The sequence below is a fragment of the Oncorhynchus kisutch genome, linkage group LG24 (genome assembly GCF_002021735.2).
Source record: "Oncorhynchus kisutch isolate 150728-3 linkage group LG24, Okis_V2, whole genome shotgun sequence".
In the NCBI taxonomy this organism is placed as follows: domain Eukaryota; kingdom Metazoa; phylum Chordata; class Actinopteri; order Salmoniformes; family Salmonidae; genus Oncorhynchus; species Oncorhynchus kisutch.
Genome location: NC_034197.2, coordinates 2,087,396 through 2,099,780, shown reverse-complemented (window position 1 = coordinate 2,099,780; position 12,385 = coordinate 2,087,396). Strand labels below are relative to the sequence as shown.

Here is a 12,385-nt window from a genome sequence, read left to right as displayed (position 1 = left end):
GAGAGCTAGCTAGTTAACGTGAACCTACGAGCCTAACTTCCATTCATGGGCAACAATGAACCAGCTAAGTTAGCTAGCTAGGTAATGTGAACCTACTAGCCTAACTTCCATTCATGGGCAACAATGAACCAGCTAAGTTAGCTAGCTAGTTAATGTGAACCTACTCGGCTACATTGAACTTCAAACCTCTCAGGCCAGTGGCACAATATATTAATTGATTGTTAGATCATGGGCCTTTCCTCAGAATTATACAGAGAAGTTTAAATCCCCATCTCCATCTATGGCTTAGGAAAGGGCCAATTTAGCAAGCTAGCTAGTACAGGATATCAATACAAGCAGACCAGAAACAGACATGTTTTTCTGAAAATGAAGTTATGCAAAGGAAGTGATTTGGCTTCAGACCAAACTGGCCTCTCTTGGGGGGCGTTTTGCTGCACCAGGACAACCCACAGTTGAGCTCAGCTCAATGCTGATTGGCTAATTATTTTATTGTGTTATCAAGGGAGGCCAAATGCTTGCTGGCAGTGACCTACTTGGTGTGTGAACTGCTGACTGCTCACAACTTACAGATGGTTGTTGACACATCAACCAGGATCAAGAGGCAGGGACATGTGTGACTTGTTTTGGTAATCAGTGGTTGTATTGCAAGTGGAGTTGTTTCACCTCTCTTAGGCAATCAGCTATTAGTACAGGGACTTGTGCTTTCCTGCTCTGCAATTATCAATTAGTGTTAGTTCTTCAGTCTCCCCTGGGCCGTTGTGTCAATGGCAGTTTTGTCAGAGAACTAAGATGGTTCTGGGGAGCTGTTTTAAGGAAGGAAAGAGGGGAAAGGTCCACTTGTCAACTGTGTGTGTGTTTTCTATCCCAGTTTGCTCCTCTCCCTGTAGGCTTTACAGATGCTCCCCACCCCTTGGCTGCAACCCATCTAATTTAGTGTAACCTGCGTGCCCAATTCCGTGTCTCTGGCAGCATTTGGAACTGCCGATCTGTGGTCAAGAACGCAGCTTTCATCTCAGACTATGCTGCCCTTCAGTCCCTTGAGTGTTTTGCCCTGATGGAGACGGATCACCCCAGGGAACACTGCTACTCCAGCTGCTCTTTCATCCGACTGTTTTCTCTCATAGTCTGAGAGCATCTGGTCGTCTCGGTGGTGACACTGTCCATCTCCTCATTTGAATTCCATGCTGTCACTTGTCCACTGAAGCTTAACATTATCTATTGCCCACCAGGTGCCCTTGGAGTGTTCCCCAATGAGCTTGACACCTTGATAACCTTATTTCCTGATGATGGCACACCGCTCTTTGTACTTCGTGACTTAACTTCCTGACATCTGCCTTCCCAACTCTCTTGACTCTTTTGACCTCACACTTTCCCAATCCCCTCCAACTCACAAGGCTCATACTCTTGACCTAATCTTTACTAGAGGCTGCGCACATGCTAATCTCACTGCACCCCCCCCCCCCCTCTTCCTGCGCAAAATGCTTGATCCCATTCACCAGGTTAGTTGACTGAGAACCCATTTTAATTTACAGAAACAACTGTTATCTGTAGGTATTTTGTGTATTTCTGTGCAAGACGTATCAAAAAGATGCTTCAGAAGAAACCAACAGGTTTTGATCTATTTTAGGTGTAGTTCTGTGTGTAGTACCCAAGATGCTATTGCTTCCTGAGTGTCAGTGCTGGACCAGCCACTTCAATAACACACCAGCAGATGGCCAAGTTAATGTTTCACAATGTGGCTTGAATTACAAATATCAGACTGTTGTACTATTCTAAACTATGCTTTGGGATTGTGACTCTCGCTCACAATTAAAACCACGTTTTATTAGCTAAATTAAAAATAAAAGCATCGATCAGAATGGCTGCTAAACGATGGTGTGTGCTTCTGCCTGTTCCAGATCCCGACTGAGCTGGAGCACAGTGGTGTGGACAGGAACAAGGAGCAGAGCGCTCCCATTCTCGGTCACCTGGTCTCCAACACCTCTACATGGAGCCCATTCTAAAGATACATACTGTACCGTCATCAGCGCTGTCCCCTATGTTTTACTCAATGAAAGTAACATACTATATATAGGATAAATGTAATCTTAAAAGGTACCGCCATCAGTGCTGGCCCGTATGTTAACTACCCTATAAAATCCTCTGAATGTTTTACTCACTGAAAGATCATTGTTAGTCCACCATAACATATAAGTTTGTGCTGTTGTTACTTTTGAAGTTGGACATGTTTAAATCATTCAACTTATACAAGTGACGTTGGCTCTAAGGTCATTTACTCTTTATTTCAGGCTCTTATTCTAAAGCTGAAACATCCATACCCCAATCCTGGGGTAGTCATCAGTGTCCTGGCTACCATTGGAGAGCTGGCTCAGGTGTGTAATGTTGCCAACCTCTGGCCCTACCAGCAAACGCTAGTGACATTCAGTAAATAGATTTTTTTTCATGTTCAGTGTATAGTGTGTTCTATTGTGTGTTCTATATTATTTAACTGTCTGCCAATGGTGGCCAACTTTGGGATCCCCTGTGGGAATCAACCTTGTATTTTCACAATTGATTTCTTTTGATTGTCACTCTCCAAGATGTTGTCTCCCTACTAGACACGTCCTAGGCTACGACAATTATAAACACAGAGTACTGTTTATGTACTGTATTATGTAAGGCATTGGCAATCACGGATTTGTGAATTGTGAACCACACAGGCCGAGTGAAGCGAAATGACAGACTGAATACAGTAAGTTGTATATCCGATAGGTGAGGTGTAGGCTTACTGTAAATTAGCTATGCAAGGATAGATGGCCTCTTTGCACCAGAGGCAAGCTCTGATTTGGTTGTTGACACAAGGCCCTCCAGGTGAACGGGTTGGAGATGAGGAAGTGCATGGATGAGCTGTTCCCCATCATCATGGACATGCTCTGGGAATCCTCTTCCCTAGCCAAGAGAAGAGTACTGTGTGCAATTGTGCAATTGTATAGGCATAAGTTAATATTTTTGTCTCTCATTATCTTCAATTGCAATCCTTTCCCCCGACCATCTCTTGTAATATCTGGTGTTATTATATTTACCTGCTTTCAAAAGGGATGCTATTGTATTGATCATATTCCACACAGTACTGTTAGCAGGCATTTTATGGTACTATTATGGCTTTAGATGTATTTGTGATTTGATGACATTGTCAGTGTGGTAACACTTTTTCCTTTCCACCAGGTGGCACTGTGGACTTCAGGCGAACAGGTTGCCAGCACGGGATACGTGGTGGAGCCCTAAAACAAATACCCCTCTCGTCTGGAGTTGCTGCTCAACTTCCTCAAGATGGAGCAAAAGCAGGGAATACGGAGAGGGGTACTCCTCATTCTCCATTGTGGCTCCATTTGGGCTTCACCCACAGTTTCATAGAAGCAATGGTTAAACTCAAAGCGACAGCACAAAATGTCTTGTATGACGCCAGATGCAGCTGTCAAGATTCACAACACTAATATAGCCCTAGGTGTGGTAACACCTTTGAATTACACTCCTAGTTAAGAATGAGGTGGAAAATGCTCTTTGTTTCACCATCTCACATGTTACTACACCGGCTTTCTCCACTGATCTAATGTTCTGTCGATAGAGATGTCATATGGTCTAATATTGTGTCTCTTTCCATCAGGCTTTTCGTCTGCTGGGCTTGCTGGAGCCCTGGACCACTACAAGCAGAAGGTGAACATCGACCAGTCACGAGACGCCTCGGCTGTCAGCCTCTCGGATTCCAAGTCCAGCCAGGACACCGGTGAGCTCCGGCAGCTGTCTTTAACACCTCTTCTCTCTCTCACACGCACGCATACACACATATACGCATATTAGCTTTGTTGGTAGGTAGAGATCACCTCTCTTTTATATATATTTTTTCTGTGGTATTAACTTTACACTACAGAAAAGCTATTTGCGTTACCAAAGGTCCCGGTTCTAGCTGCCACGAGTACCCAATTGCAGCTATGAGCTGGGCTAACAAATGGCCATATCCACTGATTGCCTTCATTATCACTGGAATCTGCTGCATGTAGGGCACCGCTGAGGCCTAGCAATATCAACAGAATTTATGGCTTGGCTTTACAACCTGTCGGAGCCCAAGTGTCTTTGTGCGTCTGCACACTTTGTCTGATTGCGAACCAAAAGATCCAACACGGGGAGGCTGACCTCCGTTCAGACAAAGTGAAGTGACCCACATATTTGGCCCCAAGGCTTGGAGTTTTTACCATAAATCCTGATGTATACGGCTTTGTAATGATTTTATAGGTCGTATAAAATTCCTAATGGCCCATGCACTGGTGAGACCAACGCCTTGACGTCATTTGGGTCACAGCATTAGGCTACACTGTCCATTGTAGATTGAGAGTGAATGTTTTACTCATATTCATGTATATATTACATTTATGCATTATACCCACACCGTAAATCACTCATCTTTCTCATGGAGGTAGTACTCGATTCTGTGTGTTAGACTGATCCCCCGAGGTGAATTCAGTCCTCCAAGATAATAACATATGCAGCCTTCTGTGGCGCCATCTTTTTACTCAGTCCAGAGATGAAACGGCTTGCAAAAATGACAAGCTTTTTTTAAAATCTGCAACTTAAAAAAAATGTTTTGTCATATGTGAATCAATTTGCCGGGAGCATTGCGTGGAAAATGTCAATCGGGACCTACACTACCGTTCAAACGTTTGGGGTGGCTTAGAAATGTCCTTGTTTTTTGCACTTTTTTTTGTCCATTTTAAAATAACATCAAATTGATCAGAATTTGATCAGACATTGTTGTAAATTGCTTTTGTAGCTGGAAACGGACGATAAAAAAAAATAAAGGAATATCTACAGAGGCCCATTTATCAGCAACAATCACTCCTGTGTTCTAATGGCACCTTGTTAGCCTTTTAAAATGAAACTTGAATGTGCTAACTGATTATTAGAAAACCCTTTTGCAATTATTTTAGCACAGCTGAAAACTGTTGTGCTAATTAAAGAAGGAATGAAACTGGCTTTTAGACTAGTTGAATATCTGGAGCATCAGCATTTATTGGTTTGATTACAGGCTCCAAATGGCCAGAAACAAAATACCTTTCTTCTGAAATAGTCTATTCTTGTTCTGAGAAATGAACGCTATTCATTGCGAGAAACTATCTCTTACAATGCTGTGTACTTCTCCCTTCACAGAACAGCGCAAACTGGCTTTAACCAGAATAGTGAGTGGGTGGCCCCGGTGCACAACTGAGCAAGAGGACATAAGTACATTTGAGTGTCTAGTTTGAGAAACGGATAACTCACAAGTCCTCAACTGGTAGCTTCATTAAATGGTACCGGCAAAACACCAGTCTCAACAGTGAAGAGGCGACTCCGGGATGTTGGCCTTCTAGGCAGACTTCCAGTGTCTGTGTTCGTGCCCATCTTAGTCTTTACTTTTTTTGGCCAGTCTGTGATGGCTTTTTCTTTGTAACTCTGCCTAGAAGGCCAGCATCCCATCCTCTTCACAGTTGACGTTGAGACTGGTGTTTTGCCGGTACTATTTAATGAAGCTGCCAGTTGAGGACTTGTGAGGTCTGTTTCTCAAACTAGACACCCAAATGTACTTGTCCTCTTGCTTAGTTGTGCACCGGGGCCTCCCACTCTTTCTATTCTGGTTAGAGCCAGTTTGCGCTGTGCTGTGAGTAGTACACAGCGTTGTATGAGATCTTTAGTTTCTTGGCAATGTCTCGTATGGAATAGCCTTAATTTCTCAGAACAAGAATAGACTGAGTTTCAGAAGAAAGATATTTTGTTTCTGGCCATTTTGAGCCTGTAATTGAATCTACAAATGCTGACGCTCCAGATACTCAACTAGTTTCAAGAAGGCCAGTTTTATTGCTGCTTTAATCAGGACAACAGTTTTCAGCTGTGCTAACATAATTGCAAAAGGGTTTTCTAATGATCAATTCGCCTTTGAAAATGATTTGCTTGGATTATCTAACACAACGTGCCATTGGAACACAGGAGTGGTGATTGCTGATAATGGGCCTTTGTACGCCTATGTAGATATTCCCCAAAAATCTGCCGTTTCCAGCTACAATAGTCATTTACAACATTAACGATGTCTACACTGTATTTCTAATCAATTTGATGTTATTTTAATGGAGAAACATGTCCTTGTTTTTGAAAGGAAAGCAAATGAAGTGACCCCAAACTTTTGAACTAATGTGTTCGTCACTAACACACAGATGCGCTATGACTTTGGGCTCTGTGGACAGTAATAGTTTTAGCAGGCCTGCTAAAAGGGCTTAGTTTGGAATTGAGGCTCTCCAATGGAGGATATGGTTACATCAAGGTCAGTGTCTGGAGCAGCTATAGTCTATGGCAGTTGGCTGCTGCTGTGCACTGGGGATACTGCAGGTCCTGCTTCAGTGCTGGAAAGCAATTGGCTATGTTAGGGGTCTTCAACTTGTGGCTGCAGATCTGCATGTGGCTCCATAGCTGCTCCTTTGTGGTAGGAAGTCCTGGGCTAGGTGCAGCACTTAACCTGAACCACCACCCTAGTGAATACAATATCCAGGCCAAGAGTTGGACACCAAGGCCTCAAGAATGATAATGGTATGTTACAGCTCAGAGATCTGATAAAATGCCCCAGTTCCAACAGTACTCTGCACGCTCTGACGCCATGTAACTCACACTAACCTAGAAATGTGTTCGGGGGGGTGACAACACTTCAGGTCCCATGAAGACATTGGTGAAGAAATGGTCATACGTATTTGTCAAAGTAAAAATACCTTAATAGAAAATGACTCAAGTAAAATTTAAGTCACTCTTTAAAATACTACTTGAGTAAAGGTGTTTGGTTTTAAATATCAAAAGTAAATGTAATTGCGGAAAATAAACTTAAGTTTCAAAACTTTGTATAAATGATATCAAATTCCTTATATTAAGCGACCCAGACGGGACCATTTAAATAATACAAAAAAAAATATATATATATATATATATATATATACTTCTAGCCAGGTGAACACAATTTACAACCAAACCATTTGTTTAGTGAGTCCGGCAGATCAAAGGAAATAGGGATGACCAGGGATATTTTCTTTTAGTGTGAATTTCACAATTTTCCTGTCCTGCTTTTGGGTGCCAGAGAAAATGTATGGAGTTAAGTACATTATTTTCTTTACAAATGTAGTGAAGTAAACATAAAAAATAAAGTACAGATCCCCCCCCCCCAAAAAAAAAGTAGTACTGTAAGTATTTCTACCACTGTTTCTCATGGTCTGAGTCTTTTGGTGACTTTTGGCTAAATCCAAGCTGGCTGTCATGTGCCTTTTACTGAGGAGTGGCTTCCGTCTGGCCACTCTAGCATAAAGGCGTGATTGGTGGAGTACTGCAGAGATGTCCTTCTGGAAGTTTCTCCCATCTCCACAGAGCAGCTCTGGAGCTCCATCAGTGCCATAGAGGTCTTGATCACCTCCCAGACCAAGGCCTTTCACCCCCGATTGCTCACTTTGGACAGGCAGTCAGCTCTAGGAAGAGGCTTGGTGGTTCCAAACTTATTCCATTGAACAATGTAGGTCACTGTGTTGGGAACCTTCAATGCTGCAGAAATGTTTTGGTACCCTTCTCCAGATCTGTGCTTCGACACAAGCCTGTCTCGGAGCTTTACGGACAACTCCTTCGAACTCACGGCTTGGTTTTTGCTCTGACATACACTGTCAAGTGTGGGACCTTTTTATATAGACAAGTGTCTGCATTTCCAAATCATGTCCAATCAATTGAATTTACCACAGGTGGACTCCAACTTGAAGAAACATCTCAAGGATGATCAATGGAAATAGGATGCACCTGAGCTCAATTTGAGTCTCATTGCGAACTGTCTGAATTCTTACAAATATTTCTAAACCGGTTTTCGCTTTAGAGAATTTGTTTTTATTTAAGCAATATTAGAATAAAGATGTATCGTAACAATGTGGAAAAAGTCAAGGGGTTGGAATGTTTTCAGAATGCATTCTATCATGCCCCTTATATTAGCTCATCAATCAAGAAGTATCAAATGTTGGTTCTACATGAGCAATTAGTCATACTTGTATAATTTGAAAAGGTATCTAAGTAGCCCAACAGACGGGCCCTATATGAATGATAAGCTAAAAACAAGACAGTTCTCAGTTTCAATGCTGAAAGAAATAGGCTATCGAAAGGTATTATGAAATGATTTCACTTTAGTCGCTCAGGGCAGGGAGTAAGTTACCTGTATGATTAGGCAACATATAATAAAATAAGGTTTCAAGGTTTATTTCACGTTTGTAGATGACCCGTGTTGAAACATTAACTTTCCTAACCCTTTACACTTGTTCCCGTATATGGATTGAAAATGGCCTACATTGGAATGCAGTACAGGAACATGCTATACAGTACCAGTCAAAAGTTTGACACCTACTCATTTTCAGGGTTTCTTCATTTTTTTACTATTTTCTACATTGTAGAATAATAGTAAAGACATCAACTATGAAACACATATGGAATCATGTAGTAACCAAAAACGTGTTAAATAAATCAAAAATATATTTTAGATCCTTCAAAGTACCCTTTGCCTTGACAGCTTTGCACAATTATTTCATTTTTTATGACCCTTTTCTTTGTACATTTTACTGCCTTTTCTCCTCAATTGGTGGTTAGTCTTGTCCCCTCACTCGCCTACGGACTCGAGAGGCGACGGTTGAGAGCCATGTGTCACCGAAACACGACCCTCCCAAACTGCACTGCTTCTTGACACACTGCTCGCTTAACGCAGAAGCCAGCCACACCAATGTGTCGGAGGAAACACTGACTAGCTGGCGACCGGGATTAGCTTGCAGGTGCCCGGCCCGCCACAATTAGTCGCTAGAGCCTGATGGGACAAGGAAATCCCTGCCGGCCAAACCCTCCCCTAACCCGAGCGACGCTGGGCCAATTGTGCGCTACCTCATGGGTCTATCGGGCCGGCTGTAACGCAGCCTGGGTTCGAACGACGGGTCTGTAATGATGCCTTAACCACTGCGATGCAGTGCCTTAGACCGCTGCTCCACTCGGGAGGCCAACTTTGCACGCTCTTGGCATTCTCTCAACCAGCACAAATAGAGAAAATTAATCACTATCCTTTGATCTTCATCAGATGACACTCATAGGACTTCATGTTACACAATACATGTATGTTTTGTTTGATATAGTTCATATTTATATAAAAAACATCTGTTTACATTGGCGCGTTATGTTCAGTAGTTCTAAAAGATGCATTGATTTTGTAGAGAGCCACATCAAATTACAGAAATACTCATCATAAATGTTGATGAAAATTCAAGTGTTACACATGGAATAAGAAATACTTCTCCTTAATGTATCCGCTGTGTCAGATTTACGGAAAAAGCAAACCATGCAATAATCTAAGTACAGCGTTCAGACAACAAAGCAGCCAAAAAGATATCTGCCATATTGGGTAGTCAACATTAGTCAGAAATGGCATTATAAATACTCACTTACCTTTTGATCTTCATCAGAATGCACTCCCAGGAATCCCAGTTCCACCATAAATGTTCGATAATGTCCATAATTTATGACCAAATAGCCTCTTTTGTTAGGGAGTTTGGTAAACATATCCAAACGCGCGTTCAGGTCCAGTCGGACAAAGTTCAAAAAGTTATATTACAGGTCGTAGAAACATGCCAAACTAAGTATAGAATCAATCTTTAGGATGTTTTTAACAAATCTTCAATAATGTTCCAACCGGAGAATTCCATTGTCTGTAGAAAAGCAATGGAACGAGAGCTAACTCTCTTGTGACCGCGAGTCATGAGCCCAAGGCACTCTGCCAGACCACTGACTCAAATAGCTCTCATGAGCCCCTCCTTTATAGTAGAATCCTCAAACAAGTTTCTAAAGAAGACAGTTGACATCTAGTGGAAGCCTCAGGAAGTGAAACATAACCAATTTCCCACTATCTACGATAGGGGCTGAGTTTTAAAAAACTACAAGCCTCAGATTTCCCACAGCCTGGTTGGATTTAGCTCCTCCTAGTTAGCTCCTACGATTTAGTGTCAGTTCATATCATTCTATTACATGCATACCGCAGAATGATAAATCATGCAATTATTATCCTCAAGATAACCAAAAGCATTTAGCTGCAAACGCCTGTTCTCACCATCTTCAGTTCAATTCATCTAACTTTCTTTCATGGCAACTCATAAGCAGGCCATGTCATTTGTTTCATAGTCGATATATAATCATATTTCATGACAGTGTAATGGTTAGCTTTGTTTACAGAAGGATGAAAGAAGACAATGTCTGTCACGAAGAGTTAGGGAGTCTTTGCAGCGTGTAGATGGTGCCGGTATCATTGCATGTTTCCCATCACCTGATGAACAACCACAATACCAGTCTGGTGTTAATCTTTCTGTGCTGTATTGACGTATCCTGAAAATTACATCTGCTGCTTTAAATGGAACGGTCGTATCTCAGTTATTGTTTTCATATCTACAAAAAAATAAGCTATTTTCTTTACTTTCAGAGAGCGAGCTGATCAAGGGGTCGAAAATGTAGATTTTGCCAGATGTTCACTGTCTGGGGACCAGGCCGTGAAGCGTTATTGCTGGCAATTGTCCACGACCAGAGGTAATTAAACTGTTCTATGTTCTTTTTTCTCTCCATCTCATCCTGGTCTTGTTGTACATGGAACCTGTCTCGCATGCCTTAAGATGTCAGCTGCCAATTTTCAGATTTACACCACATAGTCCAGTGAAAATAGCTGTGTTTATCTGTTGCTGCCAAGTCATGATTTCCCTGCGGGGTTAGCCTTGCAATAACCAAGTGGTGAGACTAGCCCTCTATTTAAATGTTTCAGGTACATTCCGATAGGTGTCTGCGTCACATACAGTATCGTCTTTTGACATTATCTTCTATTGTTTGTCCTTGTGTCTGTTTTTCAAGCATAAAGTACTCTTGCCACTTAGTGTGGACACCAAGTGAGAACACACACACACACACACAATCTCTTCACTTCATCCTTCTCCCTAAATCCTCTAGGTTATATCAGCTGTTTTGGTGAACTCCTCCCTCATCTGAACTGGCTGACAGGGCACAGCATGATCATAGGGAGGTCACTTGGTCGGGTCAACAGGAAGTATTATTAAAGAGATGCTTTACATTGAAATTCAGATGGATCATTTATTGCTGAGACTACAACATCTAAGGTTGGTTTTGCATTTCACCTCCTGATGATTATGATGACTGACCTTGTTAGAATAAAAAAAACAGGCTTAATCATGCTCTCTCTCTCTGTCTCTCGTCTGGTTAGGAGACACCGCATTTGTAATAAACTGAGAGATAATTAGGATAGCACTGTAATTCATTAATCATATGCTGTCTGGCGCTGTTCTTATCTCTTTCCCTTTCAGTCTAATCACCTCTCTCCCAACCTCTTTCTTCCTTGTTTTTATAATATACACCGTATAATATTACAATTATCATAACTATAATGCATTTATGTATTTGGACAATGAACTTCTTTCAATAAAGCGTTTCGCGTTCTCCGCTGGTTGAAATGAAGTATCTCATTGAAAAACTATCCTGTGTCCTCAGATTAATGCAGATGAAGGGAGTTAGATATGCATAGGTTTTTTTCTGTGTGAATTACAAATCAGCCTATACCTAAATCATGTTTCTAGTCTATTACATATTTACAATGTGTAATCATTGGTCCCAGGAGCAGGAGTGGTAAACACTGTTGAAGTGTGTCACGCCCTGGTCTTAGTATTTTGTGTTTTCTTTATTTATTTGGTCAGGCCAGGGTGTGACATGGGTTTATTTTGTGTTGTGTTTATGTATGGGGGTTTTTCGCAGGTTTTGGGATTGTGGCTTAGTGGGGTTTTCTAGCATAGTCTATGGTTGCCTGAGGCGGTTCTCAATCAGAGGCAGGTGATTCTCGTTGTCTCTGATTGGGAACCATATTTAGGCAGCCATATTCTTTGAGTGTTTCGTGGGTGGTTGTTCCTGTCTCTGTGTTTGTAGTTCACCAAATAGGCTGTATAGGTTTTCACGTTTGTTGTTTTTATATTGTTCGCTTTTCATCATTATTAAACATGTATGTAAATTACCACCCTGCATTTTGGTCCGACTCTCCTTCGATGGAAGAAAACCGTAACAGAATCACCCACCACAACAGGACCAAGCAGCGTGGTGACAGGCAGCGGCAGCAGGAGAAACAAAGTTTGGAATATATGACTTGGGAGGAAATAGACAGGTGGGCGGTCGACCCAGAGAGAGTGCCGGAGCCCGCCTTGGATTCGCTGGAGCAGTGCGAAGAGGGTTATAGAAGAATGGAGTTGAAGAGACAAGCACGGCGGCGCAGAAGGAAGCCCGAGAGTCAGCCCCAAAA

At 42.0% G+C, this 12,385-nt stretch overlaps 1 long non-coding RNA gene across 1 annotated transcript; it reads left to right on the top strand.

Moving 5' to 3' along the window:
* Positions 1-570: 570 nt before the first annotated feature.
* On the top strand, positions 571-10,682 carry LOC109876087 (uncharacterized). Its single transcript, XR_004205325.1, has 4 exons — positions 571-2,372; positions 3,205-3,339; positions 3,644-3,763; positions 10,520-10,682. It is a non-coding gene; the product is annotated as an uncharacterized LOC109876087 (long non-coding RNA).
* Positions 10,683-12,385: the final 1,703 nt, after the last annotated feature.